This window comes from Meriones unguiculatus, chromosome 5 (assembly GCF_030254825.1).
Source record: "Meriones unguiculatus strain TT.TT164.6M chromosome 5, Bangor_MerUng_6.1, whole genome shotgun sequence".
In the NCBI taxonomy this organism is placed as follows: Eukaryota; Metazoa; Chordata; class Mammalia; order Rodentia; family Muridae; genus Meriones; species Meriones unguiculatus.
In genome coordinates this window covers 83519814-83541946 of record NC_083353.1, presented here as the reverse complement: position 1 = coordinate 83541946, position 22133 = coordinate 83519814, and the positions used below count along the sequence as shown (strand labels likewise).

Below are 22133 nucleotides of genomic sequence, written 5' to 3'. Positions count from 1 at the left end.
TGAGCCAGGAGCACTGGCTGCAGTTTAATAAGATCCTGTCTCCAAGAACAAAACCAGAACCAGGAGGGCCAGCGAGATGGTTCAGCAGGTAAAGGCTATTGCCGCAAAGGAGAGCCAACCTGAGCTGGATCTCCAGAACCTATATGAGGGAAGGACAGAGCCAGCTCACACAAGTTGTCCTCCGTCCTCTACACACATTGTGGCGCCCACATACACATAAATAATGAATGAATGACGTGAAAGAACATCTTTAAAAGGGAAACTTTGGGTTCTCTTGAAAATGGCAGAGTAGGCCACCTGCTCGCCCACAACTCTCCGGCACTGAGGGCATGGTCACATGGTGGATGTGACCCCCACCCCAGAGATATCACACTCATTCCTTAGATTGTGAATGTTTGCACGTCACCAGCTAGCTGGTCCTGCAGGCGGCTGGGCTGAGACTCAGGCCCAGGCCAGAGGTGAGAGCTGGCACGCAGGGCACCCAAACCATTGGCGCTTAGGAGGCCTTTCAAGGAAAGACAGGCAGAAGTTCCTTCCATGAGCCAAGTACTGGCTGACATTACAATGGGACCAACTTTCTCATTCTAGAAATGAAAAGTCGATGTTCAGGAAGAGCTCCTGGGGATGTGCGTAGGGTGATGGCAGGGTTTCAGGCTTTTGGTCCTTGGCTGTTACTCACTGCGGTGAACGGGATTTGTAAAAAGCCACTGAGAGTACATTATTCAGCCGCTCTCAATAGTGACATCCAATCGATCCTGGACTTTGAACAAAACCTACTGACCCTGCCAGAGGAGTTCTCGTCCTATCTGTCAGGTCACCAAGAGCAGTCACAGTGCCGAGGAAGGCACAGCACATGCTGGAGAGGCCACTTGGCACCAGCCCTGCAAAGGATCGAGGATCTTCTTGGCCAGCCTCATAGGATTTAGAGCACAAATACCCAGTATAGCCTTGAAGAGACAAACAGGGCTGTTAGGTGGTGGGTGGGCCTCTTCCCAGCCTCATCACTTTCTCCTAGACATCCCTCTCTAGTGTGTCCACAGGTTCAGCTATGTATCAGTGGTCACACCCCAGAACCTGATCAGAGAACCCTGGCTCTCAGGAGCCTGCTTGCTGCCTACCCACCTTCCTCTTGTACGCTTCTAAATCCCAGATCCATCCAGCATGGGCTGTGTGTCCTACAGGAAAGAACACGACCTCTCTGTGCTTCACCGTCCTGATCTGCACAGCCAGACTGAACAAAACACAAGGTCTGCCTCCCTGCTGTGAGGAGCCAGTGGAGGTGATGATTCATGGGAAGCGCTAAGCAGGGTCTCGGGCACAATCCACCGCTGGGCATATAAAAGTGCTCCTTCTACCCATACGCCCATGTGACTGGGGCTTTCCCACTCCTGAGGCTTCCTTCACGCTGCTTCCTCCCTACCCAAGGCGTGTTGCCCATTGGCCTCCTGCAGCCTGGGACTCAGCTAAAGCTGGAGCACTAAGCAGGAAGCACCCAGGAGGCTGGCTCCCTAAAAGTGCCCCAGCATGTGACCAGCGCAGAGGATCATGGGAAACCATCTCCGGATGTGGTCTTGGGGAGGTAAGTCCCTGAGCCCCATTTCCTCCTCTCTCTGAGGCAGCAGACTGCCCCAGAGGCAGGAAGGGAAGGTATCAGGGATAGAGGCATAACTGCAGGGGACCAGGGACACTCGAGGAAGTGGACATTGCTGTATGGCCATTCCAGCTCCCTGGGGGTGACTGCAGGGGCCGCCTCCATCCTCCCACCCCAGCCCATCTCCACTCCCCGCAGAGAACAGGGGAGGGCACCGCCGCTCTGAAAAGCAGCCTGGCAGTTTTAGATAAGGTTAGAAGTTTCTAGTGAGGCTGAACTCTTGGCCTGTGAGCTAACAACCCCACGCCCAGGTATTGCGACTACGAATCCTACCCACTTGTGCAAGAACGTCAATGGCCGCAGAATTCAAGGCAGCTAAAAATGGAAACAGTCTGGTTGTATCAACTGGAAAATAGATGCAGAATGATTGCGGCTCCAGCAAAAGGACTCCTGGGATGCGCAGGACGAGGAAGCCCAGAACATCCTGGGTGAGAGAAGCCAGACTCCCTGTGGGTTTCATTTATGTGGAAAATCAGACAGAGAATTGAAGAGCAAGCACTTCCTGAGGGGAAGACAGAGGCAAAGCAGAAGCACCAACCCTGGTCCCCTGGGAGGGATTGGCTCTGCAGCCTGACCTGAGAAGGCCAGGAGTCTAGCTAGGCATGCACGTCTGAATGCTTTTTGCAGGGGGCATACACAGGCCTTTGATTCTGCAGCCCTTTCCCCACCCCATTCTCTTCGCATCCAGGTATGGACCAAAATATTAAGCCAAAAGGCTGGAGAGATGTCTCAGTGGTTAAGAGAGAATACTGCTCAACCAGATGGTGGCACACGCCTGTAATCTCGGCACTCGGGGAGGCAGAGGCAGGTGGATCTCTGTGAGTTCAAGACCAGCCTGGTCTACAAAGTGAGTCCAGGACAGCCAAGGGCACACAGAGAAACCTTACCTAGCTTGAAGAAACAAACAAACATAAACAAAAACAGAGAGAGAGAAAGAGAGAGAATACTGCGCTTGCAGAGAACCAGAGTTCAGTTCCCAGAGTCCCACATCTAGGGACTCACGAGAGTCTGTAATTATCTTTAGGGAACCTGGTACCCTCCTCTGGCCTTCTCCAGCACCAAGCACATACCCACCCACAGAAACACATATATACACATAAACAAAAAGAAAATAAAAAATTTTAAAAAGTATTAAGCGAAGGAAAAAGGACTGCTGGGGATGTGGTTCAGTATGTGCAGTGCTTGCCTAGAACTCACAAAGAGTTCATTCCTCAACCCTATATTAACTAGACTTGGTGGCTCATGCCTATAATCCCAGCACCTAGGAGGTTGGAGGATCACAAGTTCAAGGTCATCCTTGGTTCCGTGAAGAGTTCTAGGCCAGTCTGGGCTACCTTAGACTTTAACCGCCCTCCCCCCCCAAAAAAAATCTTTTTTAAGAAAAAAAAAATACATTTCTATTGGACATATACAGAACTTTTCCTTGTTATTATTCCCTGAAACATTTGGTAGAATAACTGTTAACGCAGCATTTCTAGTGTATTATGCTATTACAGTTATTATTTTCTGGCAGTGCCTACTAGAACTGAGGTCTGGCACAGGCTAGGCAAGTGCCCTGCAGGGAGACCCCCCACAGCCCATGTAGAGCTGACTTACAGTACTTAGAGAAGGTGATGAGATGCGAAAAACACCACCTCACCCACCACTGTATACAAACATGCATAGATAGAGGGAAGGGATGCCACCAAGCCTGAAGACCTGGGTTCCATCCCTAATACCCACATAAAAAGAGAAAAGATCTTAAAAGGTTTTCTTCTGACCTACACGCACGCTCGCGCGTACCCACACACACACACTCCTTCCTTCGGCTTCCCAGGCACTCTGGACTCCTGGTACTCCTCTGCCTCAGAGCCATTTTCACCACGGCTCCCTACACAGGGCACTTTCCCTTCAGTCCTTCTCAAGGTGACTCTTGGGGCCCTGACTGACTAACAGCACCCTTGGATCTCAGATGCTTGGTCTCCCACCTGGCTTCTCAGGTAGCCACCTGCCCATACTCGAGTCCTTCATGTCCCTGCCTGTGCCCCGTCCTCTCTTCAGTCTAACCTGGATACCCAGGTGACTGTTCCCCGTCCTTTAGCCCGCTGGCCTGTTTATGTGTCCCCACTGCTCTACTGCCTATTCTAGGTGGACAGGGCCTTGTCTGAAGCTGCAGTGCAGCAACTACGTATGAGGTGGAGCTCCCCTGCCTGCAGCCATTCCCACATAAACTGCCCCATTCCGTCTAGCACTGTGCATACGAGGCCGTCCACAGAGCCCCCTCCTCTCCCTGGAGGCCCCTGAGTTTGTGTCCTGGAGCAGATCTCCAGTGGCCTCACTGTCCCCTTATGTGGCAAGCTCCATTATCTAAGGTGGCTTAGTCCCAGCCCCCTCTCTCAAACAGAAATTCAAAAGATGTCAATTACCCTCTAGGGTTATTAACATGGAGATCTGATGGAACCAGTTTGGGTTAGGCAGATTCTCTATTTTTTCTCTATCTTGGGGCTCAGGGGCTCAGATCCATTCCATTGGATTCAGGAATGCAGAAAGGGGTTTTCAGAGGTTGGGCCCCAAGCCAAAATATGGAGGAACTGGGATGAAAATCACGTTTAGGCTCCACCTCCTGAAAATGAAATCAGTATGTATGTGGAGGGGTTGATCCCACTAATGAAAATCTTCAGGGGTTCCCTGGCTGCTCAAGGTTGAGAGCCCCTTCTCCCTCTCTCTCTTTTTTCTCTCTGTGTATGTGTGTGTGTTTCCTTCCCTCCCTCTCTCCATCCCTCCATCTTCCTCCCCTTTTTCCCTCTCCTTCCCTCTCTCTCTTAATTTTTCTGTGTATTTTGCCTGCATGTGTATATATGTACCATGCATGCACCTGGTGCTGAGGAGGGCATGAGATCCCCTGAAACCGGCGTTATAGGAGGTTGTGAAGCACAATATGGGTGCTAGAAGTCAGGCCACCTCTCCACCCTCCGCAGGTGTTCTGAACCTCTGCAGTTCACAGCAGCATCACCCGGATAGTTCAAGAAACCGTGGTGCCAGCCAGGGATGGTAGAGGACACCATTTCTCCCAAGGCAGGAGGAGCACAGCAAGTTCAGGACCAGCCTGGTCTACATAGAGTTCCAGGATAGTCAGGACTACAGAGAGAGATCCTGTCTTGAAAAAACAAAACAAAACAAAAAACAGAAAAAAGAAACACTGGTGCTTGTCTCCTCCTCACCAGAAATTCCAGTTTAATTGAGTGTGAAACTATTTCTTTTTGCTTATTTAGACGGGGTCTCATGCATCACAGGCTAACCTCAAACCCACAGCAATCCTCCTGCCTCCCAAGTGCTGGGATTACAGGTATGAGCCACTGTGTTTGGTTTGCCTAATTGTTAAATAAGCTTTCCAAATAATGTGAATGGCTCATCAGGACTCAAGCGTTGGCCCAGGGCTGCTGGGTGCCCTATAACATCGTAACTGCCCAGACATACCCAGGCAGGCCCACTTCCTCTGTCCTAATTCCTCCACATTCTTGCTGGAGCCTCTCTGAGGCTGCCTTCTTATATTTGGGTATTTCCCCTCCCTTCCTAAACACAACAATTCAAAATATTCCTAGCCTCCAGACAATAAACAAAGCCAAGGAGGCTGCTCTCCTTGTGCCCACTTATGGCCTGATCCAAGGCCTCCCTGATTGGGTACTCAGGCCATTGGGACTGGTCATCTGAGCCTGGGCAGACTGGTCCAACTCCCATTGCTACAATCCCAGAACCCCTCAACTCTTAGGTGACCCCAGGCACACCCCCAACATCACTTCCCCAAGGAACCGGACTCCACACCAGTGAGTTATTTATGCTCAGACACACAGCAAGGCTGATAAGGCCCCTCAGGCTTGAGGTTTCCAGCTTTGAGGCAAATGTAGGCTCCGGAGTCAGAGACAGCTGTAAGGTCTTGAACTCTGTCCCTTATCAGCTGTTACCTTAGACAAGAGACCAGCCCCAGGCTAAGCCTCTGAGCACTGATGCAAACGAAGATGGCTGCAGAGCCCCAGCTGAGGTCACTGTGAAGGTCTGTGTCTTCACGCAGTGAAGACCAATGCCCTTGAGTATTTTGGCAATGATGGCAAACCAGCAGGAATGAACAAAGACCCCAGGGGATGACAGTGGGATGTGGAAAAGAGGTTTGATGCCTAGTATGTATGTATGCAATCCCAGAGGTGGGGGAGGCCAAAGAACCAGAGGTTCAAAGTCAGCATTGGCTACATAGTAAGTTCAAAGCCTGCCTGGGATACACAGGCATTTATAAGAAATAAGAAAAAGAAGTAAGTATGGGGAGGAGGAGTCGGGGAGAGGAGGGGCAAAAGTAAAAGTAGATCAGGTCACCTAGGAGGATAGAGCTAATGCCTTCCTGGTAGCTAATGCCTTCTGGCTTACCCTGGACTGATCACTGTATATGTGGTCAGTGTGTGCATGGCTCCCTGCACAAACAGTGGTTTTCTCACCAGCCGTCCAGCCAGACAAGAAAGATGAGAATCTAAAGGTGTCCCTTAGGCTGTGGTCTTCTACTGAGAAAGCTTTTGGCCCTGGGGCCCCAAGTTTTGCAGAAATGTCACCTTTCTGCAATCCATTGAGCTGCTGCCATCACTGCTTAGGACACACAGGGCAATCTGTTAGTTTGGCCTTTAGAATGTGTGGCCCACGCTGTCTGTGAGCCCAGCCACCCGCCGACACACAAGGAAAGCACCTAATAGCTGTTCCACTTGTGCCATGTAAGGATCAACCAACCTTACTGGGTCTGAATGTCCCGAGATGTAATGACAAAGTGAGCAGAGAGGAGGAGATGCCCACCCATGAAAGCTCTAATCACTAGAGATAATTCCAGCCAATAAGGGGTTTTCCTCTTTTCAATTAGAAGCTACCTCAGCGAGGTGCCTACCTGTTGACCCCCTTTGCTGCCCTGCCAGTCCCCTTTTTAATTTCATTTTGTGGCTTTATTGTTACTGGTTTTTGGTTTCTGTTTTAGTTTTGTTGCACCCTGGGTCTCTCCCTCACATGCATAGCAAACGTCTCCAGCCAACGAGGAGCCATCGGGTGATCGCATCCAGCCAGGTGGGTAACTTTGCAAGGTCTTCATTTTTATGGGCATTTTACTTTTTCACAAAACGTGTGCAAGTGATGTGAAAGTGTATCTGGAAAAGGTGTTCAGTGGAGCTTAATCTCTGAGGCCCTGAAGCTCCGGAGGATGCTGCAACCTCGGTGGATCTGTTCTGTTGCTCTGGAGGCCTAGCATCCCAAGATAAAACACCGGCTCTGCTGGCGCTCTCAGCGCTGCCCCTTTTCATTCTGATCTAGGTTTATAATGGGCTCTATAATCCCTTGGACTTCCTGGTCTGCATCTGTCTTTCCTCTGCCTCTACCTCTCTGTGGCATTCCCTGTGTCATCATCATCTGGCCATCTTCTGCGTCAGGGCCTATGACCACATTTCCTTCTCATTTTAGGGAGGAAGGGCTTCCTGTAGCCCAGGCTGGCCTCCAACTGGCTGTGTAGCTGAGGATGACTCTGAACTTCTGAGCTCTTGCCTCTGCCTCCTGAGTGTGTTACAAGTATGCACCATCACGCTCAGTCCAAGCAGTGAAAGGGGTCCAACCAAGAATTCCAAGCCAAGAATTCCAGACTTCCCAGTCAAGCACTCTAGCCACTGAACTACACCCCCAGCCCATCTTCCTGCCCCTCAAAAATGCTCTGAAAAACTAAAATTTAAAAATAACGAATCTAAGGGGCCGCTGAGGGCGATGAATGTCTCGGTGGTTAGGAGTGCTGCTTGTTTGTGTGATTCCCAACACCCACGTGGGGCAGCTCCAGGAGATCCAAGCTCCCCTCACCCACACCCCACACCCACCTCATAGGCACCCTCACACACACACATAAAAAAATAAAAACAAATATTTAAAGCAGGGTGTTGTGGTACACACCTTTAATTCCAGAGGCAGGCCGATCTCTGTGAGCTCCAGGACAGTCAGGGCTACGTAGAGAGACCCTGTCTCAAAAAAACTAAAGATGATGAAAACTTGAAAAACAAACATCTAACTTAGGGGCTGGGAGTGCGGCACAGTGCTTGCCTGGCATCCAGAGGGTGCTGGGTTCAGTCCCCAGCACTGTATAAACCAAGGTGTGGCAGCGCATACCTGTCGTTCCAGCACTTGTGGGAGGGCAGGAAGTGAAGGTCATCTTCAGCTGTCAGGTGAGTTCCAGGTCAGTATTGTCTCAAGAAAACAAAACCAAAGCCCAAAACAGCACTTGTGAGCGGGTACACTCTGGGGCTGTTTGGAAGGCAAGACCCTGGCTAATCAGGACAGGCCGAGGCAGGCGGGGAAGGAAGGGGCTGCAGGTACAGGAATGCTCACGGGTCCCCACACTTCTGGCTGAGGACCGTCAGCACCCTCCTTCCTCTGCTTCCTCACAATGGTCGAAGGGCAGCCTCACCAATAGAGTAAAGCCCGAGACACCTGGGAGAGGCCCGCACAGGCAGGAGTGGAATCCTGGCCATCTGACCCCAGGGCACTCAGGAAGAGGGACAGTGCCTGGGATCAAGAATTTGTGGCTGACGTCAGGGGCCCAGGGCTGTTTCAGACCTGTCATGGGTTCCCCATTCAGGTGAACCTTGTCACCTGGTTCGCACGCGCTGATCAAGGTTGAGTCTGGCATTCCCGAGTTGCACAGGGCCTGCTCCCTCTAGCCTTCTTCCAGCTCCTCAGTAAGGCTTAAATGTCCCCTCATGATCAGAGCTAACGAGTCCTTCAGGCCCGGAGTACCCTGGGAGACCATGCAAGGCCAGTGTTCTCTGAGCCGCACCCCATCCCCAGCTTAGCTTGCTGTTCTAGAGTTCTGGAGAAGCACCTGCCTGTGTTCAGGTGGATCTCTAAGTTCGAGGCCAGCCTGGTCTGCAGAGTGAATCCAGGACATCCAGGGCTACGTAGAGAAATTCTGTCTCACAAAACTAAACAAACAAAATACTTTAAAATAATCATGTGATGAACCCAAGACCTCCTGGATGCTAGGCCAGCACTCTGCCAACTGATCCACATTCCAGCCCCTAAATTAATTTTCGTTTTTATTTTTATTTTTTCATGACAGGGTTTGTCTGTGTACCCTGGTTGTCCTGGAACAACTTGCTTTGTAGACTAGGCTGGCTTTGAACTCAAAGATTTGCCTGCCTCTGCCTCCCAAGAGCTGGGATTAAAGGCATGCACAACCACTGCCAGCTTAATTTTTATTTTTAAAGAAGACTAAGTCATTTTGAATCTTCATAGCACCTGCAGAAGGTGATTCTGGAGGATTCTTATAACCCAAAGTTATTGCCTGTGTCAGAGCTGAGCTGACCTCAGGAGGAGGACATCCTTTTAGGGACACAGGCCCCAGCCAAGCAGGAAGGAGACTTTAACCAGGGCCTCCCCAAGCAGACCCACCCTCCTGCCCCCACCTGCCCTGCCCTAAGGTCCTTTTTGAAGATGCCCAGGACATCTCAAGTCTTCAGACCTGTGAGGTTTTGCCGTAGCTGGGGCCTAGCACTGCCTTTGGCCACACACTGTTCTACCTTTGACACAACTCAGGACAACTTCAGGAGCAGCTGCCTTGCACCACTGTGAGTGTCCTGAGTGCATACACTGTCCCATTCAGGGGTGGGGAGCAGCTTTCTGTCATAGCCCAGTATATGGGTTGTAATTATTTTGCTCAGTACCTACTACTGTTAATCTCTCCTAGGCAGGACTGATGAATCTAGTGTATCACGGATGCAGGTATAGAAGCAGACAATGTAAAGCTAGAGAGATGGCTCAATGGTTAAGAGCAGTGGCTACTCTTCCAGAGAGGTTCTGAGTTCGAAGCACCCACCTTGGGGTTCTCAACCATCGGTATCTCTAGTTCCAGGGGATCTGTTCTGGTCTCGTTGGCACAGGTGGTACACTGCCACACAGACAATCGACACTTACACATTTAAAAAAATGTGTGTGTTTGTGTTTTAAGACAGGGTTTCTCTGTGTAGCCTTTGATATCCTGGAACTCACTACGAAGATCAGGCTGGCCTCAAACTCAGAGATCCATCTGCCTCTGCCTCCTGAGTTCTGGGATTAAAGGCATGTGCCACTACCACCCAATAAAACTAAATAAGCAAAATAAATAAATAAATAAAAACAAAACAAAACAAAAAAACTAAATAAGCCTATAAAAAACCAGAACAAAAAAGAAAGCTTAAAGTTCTAAAGAAAAAAAGAAAAATAAAAAAAAAGAGTGAAACATTGTAGGGCTTTCTGGTCCCAGGACTGCAGGTGCAGAGATGGCATATTTGCTACAATGTCCCAATGTCTCAGACAGGGAAAGGGCTTCAAAGGCTGTGTTGTTATTCTTTTCTGTTACTATGATAAAATTCCCTGATCAAATCAATATAAGGAAGAAAGGATTTGTTTTGGCTCACAAGTCAAGTATGATGGTGGGGAACTGGCAGCAGCAGCCCAGGGCGGCCGGTCACATTGTGTCCACAGTCAGGGAGCAGAGAGAGGTGAGCGCTAGTTCTTGGCTTGGCTCACTTTCTCCTCTTTATTCAGTCTGGGACACCAGCCCATGGAATGGTGCTTTCCACAGTCAAGTGAATTTTCCTACCTAATCTAGAGAACCCCTCAGAGGCTTGCCTGGAGGTTTGTCTCCTAGGTGATGCTAGATCTTATCAAATGAACAGTTTCATCCAACAGGAAGTCACGAGTCACGGACACAACGAGCCTGGGCAGAATGTTCTGGCTCAGGAACCCTGCCTCAACTTTTTTTTTTTTTTTTTTTTTTTTTTTTTTTTTGAGGAATGGGATGTTTCCGAGACAGGGTTTCTCTGTGTAGCTTTGGCTGTCCTGGATCTGTTTTGTAGATCAGGCTGGCCCAAACTCACAGAGATCTGCCTGCCTCTACCTCTCTGAGTGCTGTGATTACAGGCATGTGCTACATCTGGCTGCCCAACTTCTTGATCATGCTTTCTTTTACTTATTGCTCTTTGAGTGGTTTTACATGATACCTATGAGAATGATGACCCAGAGGTCTCTGGTACTGTGAAAAAAATGCTGAAGGGGCCATAGAGGACGAAAAGCACCTCTGCTTTTGGTGAAATGATTCTACAAGTCCCCTGAGCCCATATCTCCACTCTGTTCATTCCACAGCTCTGTTTCTTTACCATTTTAACTTTATTATTATTATTATTATTATTATTATTATTATTATTTTGGAAGCAAGGTCTCATGTAACCAGGGCTGGCTCAGATTCAGCATGCAACTCATGCCTCTACGTCCTAAGTGCTGAGATTACAGCATGTACCGTCATAAATCAGCTTTGGGCTCCACCTCACCCTTCTTATTCTTTTTCATCTCATTATTCTATGCTTCTGTTTCCCTGGAACCTTCAGTGGCTCCCCATCGCCTGCTCTGACATGGTGCTAGTCCTAGAACCCACTGCATCCCTCTTTCTAGTTCTCTGCCTCTCTCCTTGTCCAAAAGTGCCCAGCACTCTGTCCTTGCACCCCACCTTGTCCCCGTTTGACTCTTTAGTCTCTACTCAAATCCCTCTACACCCCATGCACTGTCCAGCATCACCCATGCCACCACACCTTGCTACCTCTCTGGGATGCCCGTAGCCCAAAGTTTGACTCACTCCTGCAGCTCTCTACTTGCACAAGGTCAAGGAGAGCATTGTGGAGTCAGTCCTCTCCTTCCACCACAAATTCTAGAGCTAGAACACAGGTCATCAGGCTTTGCAGGCCAGCGCTTTTACCAGCTAAGCCATCTCCTGTGCTTTAAGACTGAACTCTTGGTCTTGAGCACACTAGGTAGGTAAGCACTCTCACCCCCTGAGCCACTCCCCAACTCTTTTATTTTTTCAGGAGTAAAATTTGTTGGTTTTTGTTTTGTTTTGTTTTGTTTGCTTGTTTGTTTTGCCAGAACCAGCCCTATACCATCCTAGATGGGTTGCACCGTCAGGCTGTCATGGGCCAAGATATCTGAAACCATAATCTAAAGCAACTCTTTTTATTAAATCGACTGTCTTAGTTGTCTCCCTGCAGGGAGGACTCTGACTGAGGCTCTCATCTCTCCTGTGGAAGTGAGCCTTGCCCTTTTCCTGGGAGAACCCTGGCCCCGCTGAGGCAGTGAGAGATGCCTTTCTGCTCCCACAGATTGGCCAGGCTGTTTTTGAACTTCAAGTGAATGGGTCATATAGTATATTTGATTTCTGTTCCTAAACAGAAGGGCAGAGGATGAAGAGACTAGTTTAGGGGTGTGTGTGTGTGTGTGTGTGTGTGTGTGTGTGTGACATGTGTGTATGAGTGTGAGTGTTCTGTAGCAGTCAGGCCTTTTGATGCTGATCAGTAATTGTCTGCTCTATGGCTGAGCCAGTTTCTGGTTCTGCTGTTGAGAGACATTTGGGGTTTGGTCTGCTATTCAGCTGGGGTATAGTTAGTAGTACTGGTCTTGGGTATGCAATCCTCCCAGCCTTCACTTTCCCAGTCCTGGCACTGCAGGCTAGCCAGGTCTCCTCCTGATTTTATGAAAACTGAGTTAATGAGAATCCCAGCAGCCCTTAGAAAATAAGAGGGTCACCAAGGTAGCCTGGTCTACATTGGGAGTTCCAGGACTACATGGCAAGAGCCTATCTAAAGTTTTTTTTATAATCTATTTTTATTTCTTGTGTATTGGTGTTCTACCTGCATGTATGGCTGGTGAGGGTACTAGATCCCCTGGAACTGGCCTTACAGACAGTTGTGAGCTACCCTGTAGATAATGGAAATTGAAGCCAGGTCCTCTGGAAGAGCAGCTAGTGCTCTTAACCACTGAGCCATCTCTCCAGCTACCTGTCTAAAAGTTTTAAAATCAAAATGATGGGGTAGATATGGCTCAGCAGTTAAGAGCACTGGCTGCTTTTGCAGAGGGCCTGGGTTCAAGTCCCAGCACCCACATGGGCCTCACAACCATTAATAACTCCAGTTTCATGGGACTTGATGCCCTCTTCTGTCCTCCATGAGCACTAAACCCCAAGACTTAAATACCAACAAAATACATAAAAATAAAATATTTTTTAAAAATCAAAAATAGCTCATGATTTAAGTAATAGATGCACAAAATTAAAAAATAAAAATTCAGCAATATTTTAAAAAAGTGTCATAAATAGGTTTGTGTTTCTTTTGTCCCATCCCAATATCACTAGATCTGGTTATGGTAATCTTTTTTTTTTCTTTCTTTGAGAGAGGGTTTTGATGTGTAACTCTGGCTGTCCAAGAAAACTCTCTGTAGATGAGGCTGCCCTCAAACTCACAGAGATCTGCCTGCCTCTGTCTCCTGAGTGCTGGGACTAAAGGTGTGGGCCACCACTGTCCAACTCTAGTTATTGTAATCTTAAATTAGTCAGGTGATGAACCCCAGTACGAGTTTGAGGCCAAACAGTGTTATGTAAGATCCTGTCTCAAAAGAAAGGGCAGAGAAGGCCAGGCATGGTGGTACAGGCCTCTAATAGCAGCTCTCAGAAGGCAGAGCCAGGAAGATCTTTGTGGGTTTGAGGCCAGCCTAGACTATATAGCAAGTTTCAGGACACCCAGGCCTACATAGAGAGAGGGAGAGAGAGAGAGGGAGGGAGAAAAAGAGCGAGCGAGAGAAAGAGAGAGAGGGAGAGGAAAGGAGGGAGGGAAGGGAGAGAGGGATAGACAGACCACGGAGAGGTTGGTGTTAGTGTTTTGTTTTACAATGCTGGGGATGGAACTCAGGTTCTCCAACATGACAAGCAAGTATCTGCCCTTGAGATAAATCTCAGCCAAGTCTTACTTTTATTTTGTTTTGTTTTGTTTGTTTAAACTATGTGTCTGTGCACATGAGTGAAGTACCCAAAAAGGCCAGAAGAGGGCATTGCATCCTCTGGAGCTGCCTAGAGTGGGTGCTGGGAACTGAGCTTGGGCCCTCTGTGAGAACAGCACGCATTTTCAATAGCTGAGGCATCTCGCCAACTGTTTGTTTTAAAACCGAATCTCACTTGGCTACCCCAGGCAGGCCTACTACTCACTATATAGTCTGGGTTTGCCTCAAACTTAAAGCAATCCTCCTTGCCTCAGACTGGCAGTAAAGCTTCAAGCCACACCTGGCTTCACATCTTGAGGTCTATGTGAGAGTCAGTGCAAGGTTTCGAGCAGCAAAGCGACAAGATGCAATTGATTGATTAGAGAGACCACAGGGAACCCACTAGGGAACTGCAATGTCACCATGGGCCAAGGACAAATATGGGAGCCCTGTGAGAAACTGTGTCACTTGCTAAAAAACCATGTGGTGGAAGGTTCTGGGCTCTTGAGCACACTTGCACCCACCCTAGAGAGCTCAGGTGGTGTTAGCTGCTGGAGCTGCACTTCCATTGGGCAGGATGCAGTTGGTTCACCTCCCTGGGCCTGGCTCTGAGACCACAGTGGGGAGGGGCTAGCCTGCTTGGGTGTGCCTGAATTCTGGGAAAGGGAACAGCTTCCAGGTTGGATGCAGTAATAAAAAAGAACAACCTAACCTGTTTCCCAGCAGGTCTTGCACCAACCTCTGATGAAGACTATGCCAAGGTTGGAGGTATAGCTACCTCAATGGCAGAGGGCTGAGTGTGTGTTGGTGGGGAGAGGGCGTGTTCTTAGCACTGCAAGAAAAAAAAAATCCCAAGAACCACCTCAGCGTCTTCTCCTGAAACACCGCTGACTTGACATGGCTGCAGCCATTTTGAGTCACGAGAGACGCCTGCCTAACCTTTTCCTGCATAGCCTCACAGCAAACCATAAGCAGATGAAGCCATTCCAGTCCCGTGAGTCTTAATCAATAACTCTTCCAGATCCTAAGATAAGCAGATACATTGCAGCCAATAGAAACCCTTTAAATCCACTGAGATTTCTGACCAGGCAACCAGTTGGTCAGTGCTTCTGGGACCCTCTGTCAGTAAATTTCTAATGAGCCACAGTGTGTAGTCTCCCATGTCTGTGTGCCTTTCTTGGTTTTCTAGCGCCTTGGGGTGGATCCTCACACCAGGCAGGCCTGCGTTGTTCTGGAAAACCTATGAATCACCGGGGAGGCTCAGTTCTCTCCTCTGCCTTCAGGGAGCACAGTTCACATTGCTTTTGAGTGGTAAACAAACATTGAGAACATTTATGTTGACTCCTTGGGAACACAAAGTCCCCATCCTAGGGTTTAGGTGCCACACCCCCTCATCTTGATCCAGGGGATGCAAAGCCTCTACATGCCATGGATATATAATGAGAGGCCATTCCCTGGCAATCTGGGGGCATTTCAGACCTGAAATCCTGCTGTCCCTGGATAATGTGAGTTCACGTTGTCTGTATTGGTTACCTATCAGATCATCCTGAAAGAGTGGTTCAAACAATAGACATGTGCTCTTTGCTCTGGCCAGGAATACAGGAGAAGGTGGTCAAAGAGTCTGTCATAGGGTCACTGCCAAGGTGTCCTCTAGGGCTGCTGTCATCTGAGAGTTTGATGCACTCTCTCTTGGAGCTGGTGTGCTAGCTGTTGCTGGGGCGACTCAGTTCCCTTTTGTGGGTGTCTGTCCCACTGCAGCCAGCTTCCCCAATGAAGTCGTCCCAGAGAGCAGGCCGGAAGCTGCAATGTTTCTGTGAGCCAACCTCAGAAGAAACTTGTCCCCTGCAATATCCTCTGGGTCACTGAGGTCATGCTGTTTGCTGGGAAGGGACACAGAGGATGTGAGACTCTTCATCACCTGGCCATCAGATTACAAGGATGGGGAAGGGCCCTGGGCCACTCTCTGGACTTCCTGGGTGCCGGGTTCTATGCTTGGCCTGTGGCTGGACTTGCAGGGGTCCTAAAAGGCACCCTAGTTGTCAGAAGGCTCCTTAGATCACAGCAAGCAGAAGCCACCACCGCCAGGACTGCAGGGCTGGCGGCCTGACCTGGGGGTGGGGCATCCCAGCCCCGGAAGTCTCAGCAGCAGGTGGCTTGGGTATCCAGAAGAGCCTAGGCCTGGAGGAGGAGGGACAGTGTCACATCACACACAGTCGTGACAGACAAAGGAACCAGACCCATGGCAGAGACCCAGTCCTCAGAGACACCCCTCTCCCCAGTTCCTGACTGACACAAAGCTATTAGTCAGGGGCCGTGCTCTGTTCTGGGTGCTGCATTCCAGCAGTGAGCAACAGGAACACGCCTCTGACCACAAAAACACTGTGGTGCTGGGGCAGGGACAAGGCCTGGAAATCACCACCAAAGGAAAGGGTAGTTCTGTTTTAGCCAAGCAACATGCACACACTACCTGCAGAGGGCACCATCATATCCCCATATGACAGATGAGCAAACTGAGGCTTGGGCTCACAGCACTGGCTGAGGTCACAGACAGGACTAACCCAGGCCTCACTGTGGACAGCCCAGCCCAGACAGATGTAGTCATGGCAGCTACCTCCTGCCTCCCAACACAGAAAGCCTTTTCAGCACTGACCAAAGGCTTCCCAGGCCCAGGGCTTCCCAAGTTGGGAGGAGGCAGCCTAGACTCATGTGTGGATCAGCTTCTGTGCTCAAGGTCAGCCATGTGACCGATTAGTAGGGCCTATGAGTTCCATGGGAGGGATTTTCAGGGATTGCCGAGGAGTGATGTGTCTCCAGGCCTGACCTCCCTCTCTCCTCCCTCCCTCTTTCTCCAGAGGTGAGAAGAGATGCAATGGCTGATGAGGGCTCTGGGACCCCAAGTCTCAGGTTCCCTACATAGCCTGCCACCTGGTCTACACCCCAACTTTGGAATGATTACAGTCACCGGGAGAGCCCTCAGACTGCCAGGCACAGAGCATCACTGCCCAGAATGTGTGAGATACTTCGGGCATGTTGGTGTGTATGCATGCACCTATTTCACAGGTAAGGAAACAAAATAGCAAAGTAAAGGCTGCGCATATATCCCCAGATATCCGTGCAACCCCAGGGACAGGCCTATCAGCGTTCCTTCAAAACGACAGGGGCTCAAGTGGTACAGCTCAGCTCGCAGAGGCTGCTCTGCAAGCACGAGTTGTTGAGTCTGGATCCCCAGCACTGGCACAGAAAGCCATGCTGGGGAGACAGACACCTGAGTGTTGCTGGAGCTTTCTGGCCGCCATCCTAGTAGGGATGGTACAACCGATAACAAAAACAGAAAAGTAAATACAGAAAAATAGGCGAGCAGACTCAATGAGACCTGGCTCAAGGGAATATGGTGGAGAGTAATGTAACAGGACACTTGATTTCTTCCTAGGACCCTCCCCAGGCACAAAGCCACAGCCACCCTTCCCCCCACCACAGAATTCTACCTGAGGGTCTAGAGGTGGGACTCAGCTGCTGAGTGACTGCCTGAGTGACGAGTGGAGCCCGGGGTTCTGTCCTCGGCCTCCTGAACTGGGCATGGTGGCCCACACCTGTAATTCAGTACTCTGCAGGTAGAGGCAGGAGGAGCAAGAATTTCATGGTCATCTTCTGCCTCATAGCTAGATCATGGCCAATATGGGTTACATGAGACCCTGTCTTAGTAGAAGATACCCCCTCCCCCCAAACACACATACTTAAAAAAAAAAAAAAAGACACCTCTTTTCCTGGACAATGAATTGGAACAGCTGAGCCAGACTCAACTCTAAGCTTCAGTTTCCTTGTTTGTAACTTGGAATTAATCATTTCTGCCCAGAACGTTTAAGAGTTAACATTCATGGAGGTGCCAGAGATGCAGAAGGGCTTACCTGGCATGTCCAAAGCCCTGGGTAAATCCCCAATACCACTTACACCCAGTATGGAGATGCAAACACTGGAGAGGTGAAGACAGGAGACTGAGGAACTCAAGGTCACCCTCAGCTAAATAGTGAGTTTGAGGCCAGCCTAGACTATCAGAGACTCAAAAAATGAAAAATAAGAATAAAAAGATCCAGGGCCACCCTGTCAGCAGCAAGGAAACCTGTGGCCACCTGTTTCTCTTTCTTCCTTGGTGGGATGGCGCTATCTTCTTTCTATGATCTGGGTAAGGTATAGCCCAAACCCTAGTCACAAGGGGCCTTCGAAGACTTCCTTGGAGTTTAGAGTCAAGGCTGCCAGTCTGTGCCCACATTGTCAAGGCCCTGGATGTAGCTGTGGATGCAATCCAGCTGTCAGCTCCTGCCCCAGACGTATGAGCATGTCACCTAACACAGGAGGAAACCCTCCTCCTGCCGTCTCTGCCCCTCTTCCTCCCCATCTCTGGGGAGCAACAGTTGCTTCTCTCAGAGTTTCCACAGCCTCCACACCTCTCAGACTAACCGCCCTCTGTGCCTGGCACAGGCCCTGCCCTTCCTGCCAGGGGCAGCTGCTGCCGGGGGAGCTGCCTACCCTAACATCACTCTGGCACCAGGCACCCGTTTGTCATAAACAGGAGTCCACAGACAGAGCCAACCTAGGGCACCCTCAGAAAGCACCCTAGCTGGGATAGCAGCAGGGCAGAGGAAAGCCACATGTGGGTGTCCTTGAGTACTAGGGTTGGCTTCTTCTAACCTTTGCTGGTTGGCCTGTTCAGAGCCACCCTCAGGGGTTGGTAGCCGAGGCCAAAAGGCACCACCCTAGGCAGAGACTTTGCAGGTGCATTCAGGAGCTTGGGTGTAGCTCTGGTGCAGAGTGGTTTTGGGTTCAGTGCCCAAAGAGTGCAGAGGGCATTGGGGGAATTCAGGGGCTTGGATGTAGCACAGGAGAGAGTGCCATCCTAGGTTCATCCTACACCTTAGGGCTCAGAACAGCCCATCTGTATGTTGATCTTGGTGGTCCTGTGTGACACTAAGCTTGTGGCTTGAACTTAGCCCCCAGGTTCTAATATGCTCCTGCTTTGGTGTTGACAGGCGATGGTGAGGAAGACAGTACCACCCAGAGGGACTAGGATAGAAGTTTAGGGTCAGGATGGTAAGTGTATCATAGGCTGGAAGGTCATGACGGCAGGAGACACTGACAACAGGAACAGGAAGGCTGGGTTGGTTGAGCGTATACGTGACAGTTCCGGTAAGTGCCCGTGGGCTGCAAAGGAAAGGAACCAGAGAGACAGGAATGAAGCCACAGCCCTAGCCCCACCCCCTCTTTATTATTTTTTTCAATTAAAATTTAAAACAGTTTCTCTAAGGTGCTATGGCTGACTTTGACCTCACTCACTAGTTCAAGTTGGCCTTGAGTTTTGTCTCATTCCCAGTAGCCAGGATTCTAGGTATGGACCACCAGGTCTGGCTAACCCCCACTTCATAGCCCAGAGTACCAAGAGCTGAATACCAGGCACATTGCGCCTGGTTGTCAAGCCTTGCTTTTACAGAGGACCATGGGCATCTGAGTTCTCAGACCTCAAACCAGCAGGTATAGAAAGGCATTGAGGGACTGGCTGAATATATGCCAGGGAGAGACCAGGCTCCACCCACACCCCTCCAAGGCTGCTGGGATCACGGTAGTGGAAGAGACAAGTAGAGAAAATGAGGCACATATGTGCAGCATCTCTCTCCCCAACAGCCTCTTCCTGGGTTCTCAAGAAAACCAGGCTGAGCCCTTTGGATGATGGTTTCCCTTGCAAGCCCATAGCCTGGCTACTGTGTCTGAACCTAGCAATGGGGGGGGGGGGGGCCTGGGAGTGTGTGAAGTAGAAGGGCCCCAGTGCTTTGTGGGGTGGGAGGCATTTACTGTCCCCGTTCACCTGCCAATTATCTTTGGCAAGTTCAGGAAACATATCTGGCCTTACCTGTCACATCTGTTGGAAACCGTTCATTGTGGCCTCTGCAGTTTCAAGTGGACTTTCTTGAGTTTGGATGCTTCAGTGGCTGGATGGTGAAGAGGCACTGAAATGTGTACTGTTTATCTCAGAAGTGAAGACACAAGAAAGGGAGAGAAGGAGAGAGAGGGAGAGGAGGGGAGAGAGGGAGAGAGAAGAGGGGAGAGGGGGAGAGAGAGAAAGAGAGAGACAAATGAGCCAGTGAAAGTTTAGGCAGATAGGGCGTAGAATCAAGGAGGCATGGAGCCCCTAACCAGAGACAACTGGACACATCAGCTGAGCTGGCCCTGGGTTAGTAGGCCCCCTTTAGTGCTTACCACATCCAGTTGGGGTATAGCAGACCCCTGGGGTAGGAAGAAGAATGGAGGGGTGGGGGTGGTGCCAGTTGGCTATGGGCCACCTGGTCTCAAGCCTGCCTGACATGACAAAATGTACCCAGTGCTCCCCTAGCTGGTGTCCTGCAGCAGACGAAGCCAGTCAGTTCTACCTCTTCCCAGCCATATGGATCTGCACCCAACAGTCCAGGCCTTAGGATCTCAGATGAGATGAGACTCATCTGAAAGGAGTCTATCTAGCAAGTGTGGCCATGCATGCTTGTAATCCCAGTGCTCAAGATACTGAGACAGGATGGTTGTTGTGAGTTCAAAGCCAGACCCTGTCGCAAAAAAGAGAAAGACATCAAGATGGCTCAGCTGTGTTTGTCCTGCAAACCTGGTGACCTGAATTTGCTCCCTAGAACTCCCATAAAAGTGGAAGGAGAAAAGCAACTCCTCAGAGCTGTCATGTGACCTCCAAGGCATGAGTGCTGATGTGTCACAGACACACTAATAATAAAGTTAAAAAGAAAATGGCAATAAAATGACTTGTACCACTGGTGGCGTATGTAGGTGTGTTCTACATGTGTATGTTGTATATAGGTGTATGTGTTTGTTTATGGGTGTGTGCATGTATGTATGTTGTGCATGTATATACATGTGTGTGTATATATGTGTTTATGTACATGTCTTTATGTGTATATTGTGTGCATGGTGTGTATATATATGGTGTGTGTGTGTGTGTGTGTGTGTGTGTTCCCATGGTATGAACCCTAGACACTTGTTATTGTATGGCCACTCTGTGCCTCAGTTTCCCTGTACAGAAGATAGGAGCACCGCCTGTTTTCCTGTGGTGCTGTTTTGAGGGTTATATGAAGGGTAATAATGCAGCAATGGGCACAGTCACAGACTCCAGCCACCCTTACCTGGTCCCCACTCTGATGGTGAGAAATGGAGGCTGCCTGGTGTCTAGGTAGGAAGGGCCCAATGTTGTGCAGCATCCTTGATCTCTGACACAATCCAGCCTTCCAGGCAGGGAAACAGGCCCTGGGGGGATAACTCAGCTAAGGTCAGGCAGCTCCTGGGTGAAGTGAATGGTGGCAGGCATGACTCCAAGGGAGATCCAAACCAAGCCTACTCCAGGTTTGGTTCTGTCCTGAGGCAGCCTGAAGCCCAGAAGGGTGGGTGGGATGGCCATAGTGAGTGAGGCTGCCCCAGGAGCCTCTGGGTAGGGGCTGAGCTAGAAAACACCAGGTACCTTAGGAATCTTGTGTCCGGAGGTGGCCCTGGGACACCAGCAGAGGCACTAGGGGAGGATCTGGGAGGGGCCTTCAAAGGCTTGCAGAAGAGAGAAGCTGGGCACAGTTTGGCCTGGCTGTTGCAGAGATAAGAAGAACATGGGTACTGGCTGTGATGCAAGCTAGGGGCCTACCAAGGAATGAGTGAGGGAATAAAGGAATGAAGGAGCAAATGAGTGACTTCTTACCATACACACTAAGATCAAATTTGGTGCTAAACGCCATCCTAGAGAGCCAGGGTTTGGCCTCACACAATCTGTGTATAATATGAGGTTGACCCTGCGCCAGACACATGGCTTATGAAGTCATCACAGTAACATCACAGGGAAGCCACTGTTTACACAGACACATTTTTACATTTATTTGTGTGGGTGTATGTTTGGATGGGTGTAGGTGTGCCGTGGTACCAATGTGGAAGTTAGAGAACAATCTTGAGGGATCAGTTCTCTCCTTTCACCATATGAGTACAGAGCTCAAACCCAGGTCATCAGGCGTGGTAGCAAGCCCCTTTACACACTGAGCCATCTTGTTGGTCCTGCCATCCCTTATAGCCTGGTCCCAACACCAGGGATGTTCAGAGAGGTGAGGAAGCAGGATTCTCTGGCTTAGGGTCCCAGCTGATGAGACCAAGGGCCAGGAATGGGTAGGGAGGGGAGAGGGCACAGTGGAACATTCCAGAGCAAGACAGTCTGCAAGTCAGATGTTTGAGTCACACATTGAAAATAACAGAATCCTGAGCTGATGATGATAATGAATGCCCAGAACAGACCTGCCCTATCCCAGGACTGTCTCCATCTTCCTGCTGAGCAGGTGGCAGCTGTCACTGACCATTTCAAAAGAAGGAGACTGAGGCCTAGGTTATGGGCAGTACTGGGCCTGGCACTGGGAACTTTAGGCATCAGTGCTGATCAAGATGTGCTCATGGGAGGCAGCCTAAGGCCTGAGAGAGGACAAAGCCTGGAAACCTAATCTTGTTTACACCCAGGGATTAAGGCAGAGCATGTGGAGGGGGGAGTCTGCCAGAGAGCCAGGCAGGTAGCAGCAGGCCTAGGGCAAAACTCGGCAAGGGGGTGGACCAGGCCAGCCTTACCCAGGTTGAGTGTCTGTCATTAGGCTGCCCAGAGGTC

At 49.9% G+C, this 22133-nt stretch overlaps 1 long non-coding RNA gene across 1 annotated transcript; it reads left to right on the top strand.

Annotated features, from left to right (window-relative positions):
- The first annotated feature begins 1425 nt into the window (after positions 1–1425).
- Positions 1426–16502, top strand: LOC132654090 (uncharacterized). The gene is made up of 3 exons (XR_009591774.1): positions 1426–1579; positions 6636–6721; positions 16318–16502. It is a non-coding gene; the product is annotated as an uncharacterized LOC132654090 (long non-coding RNA).
- The last annotated feature ends 5631 nt before the right edge of the window (positions 16503–22133 follow it).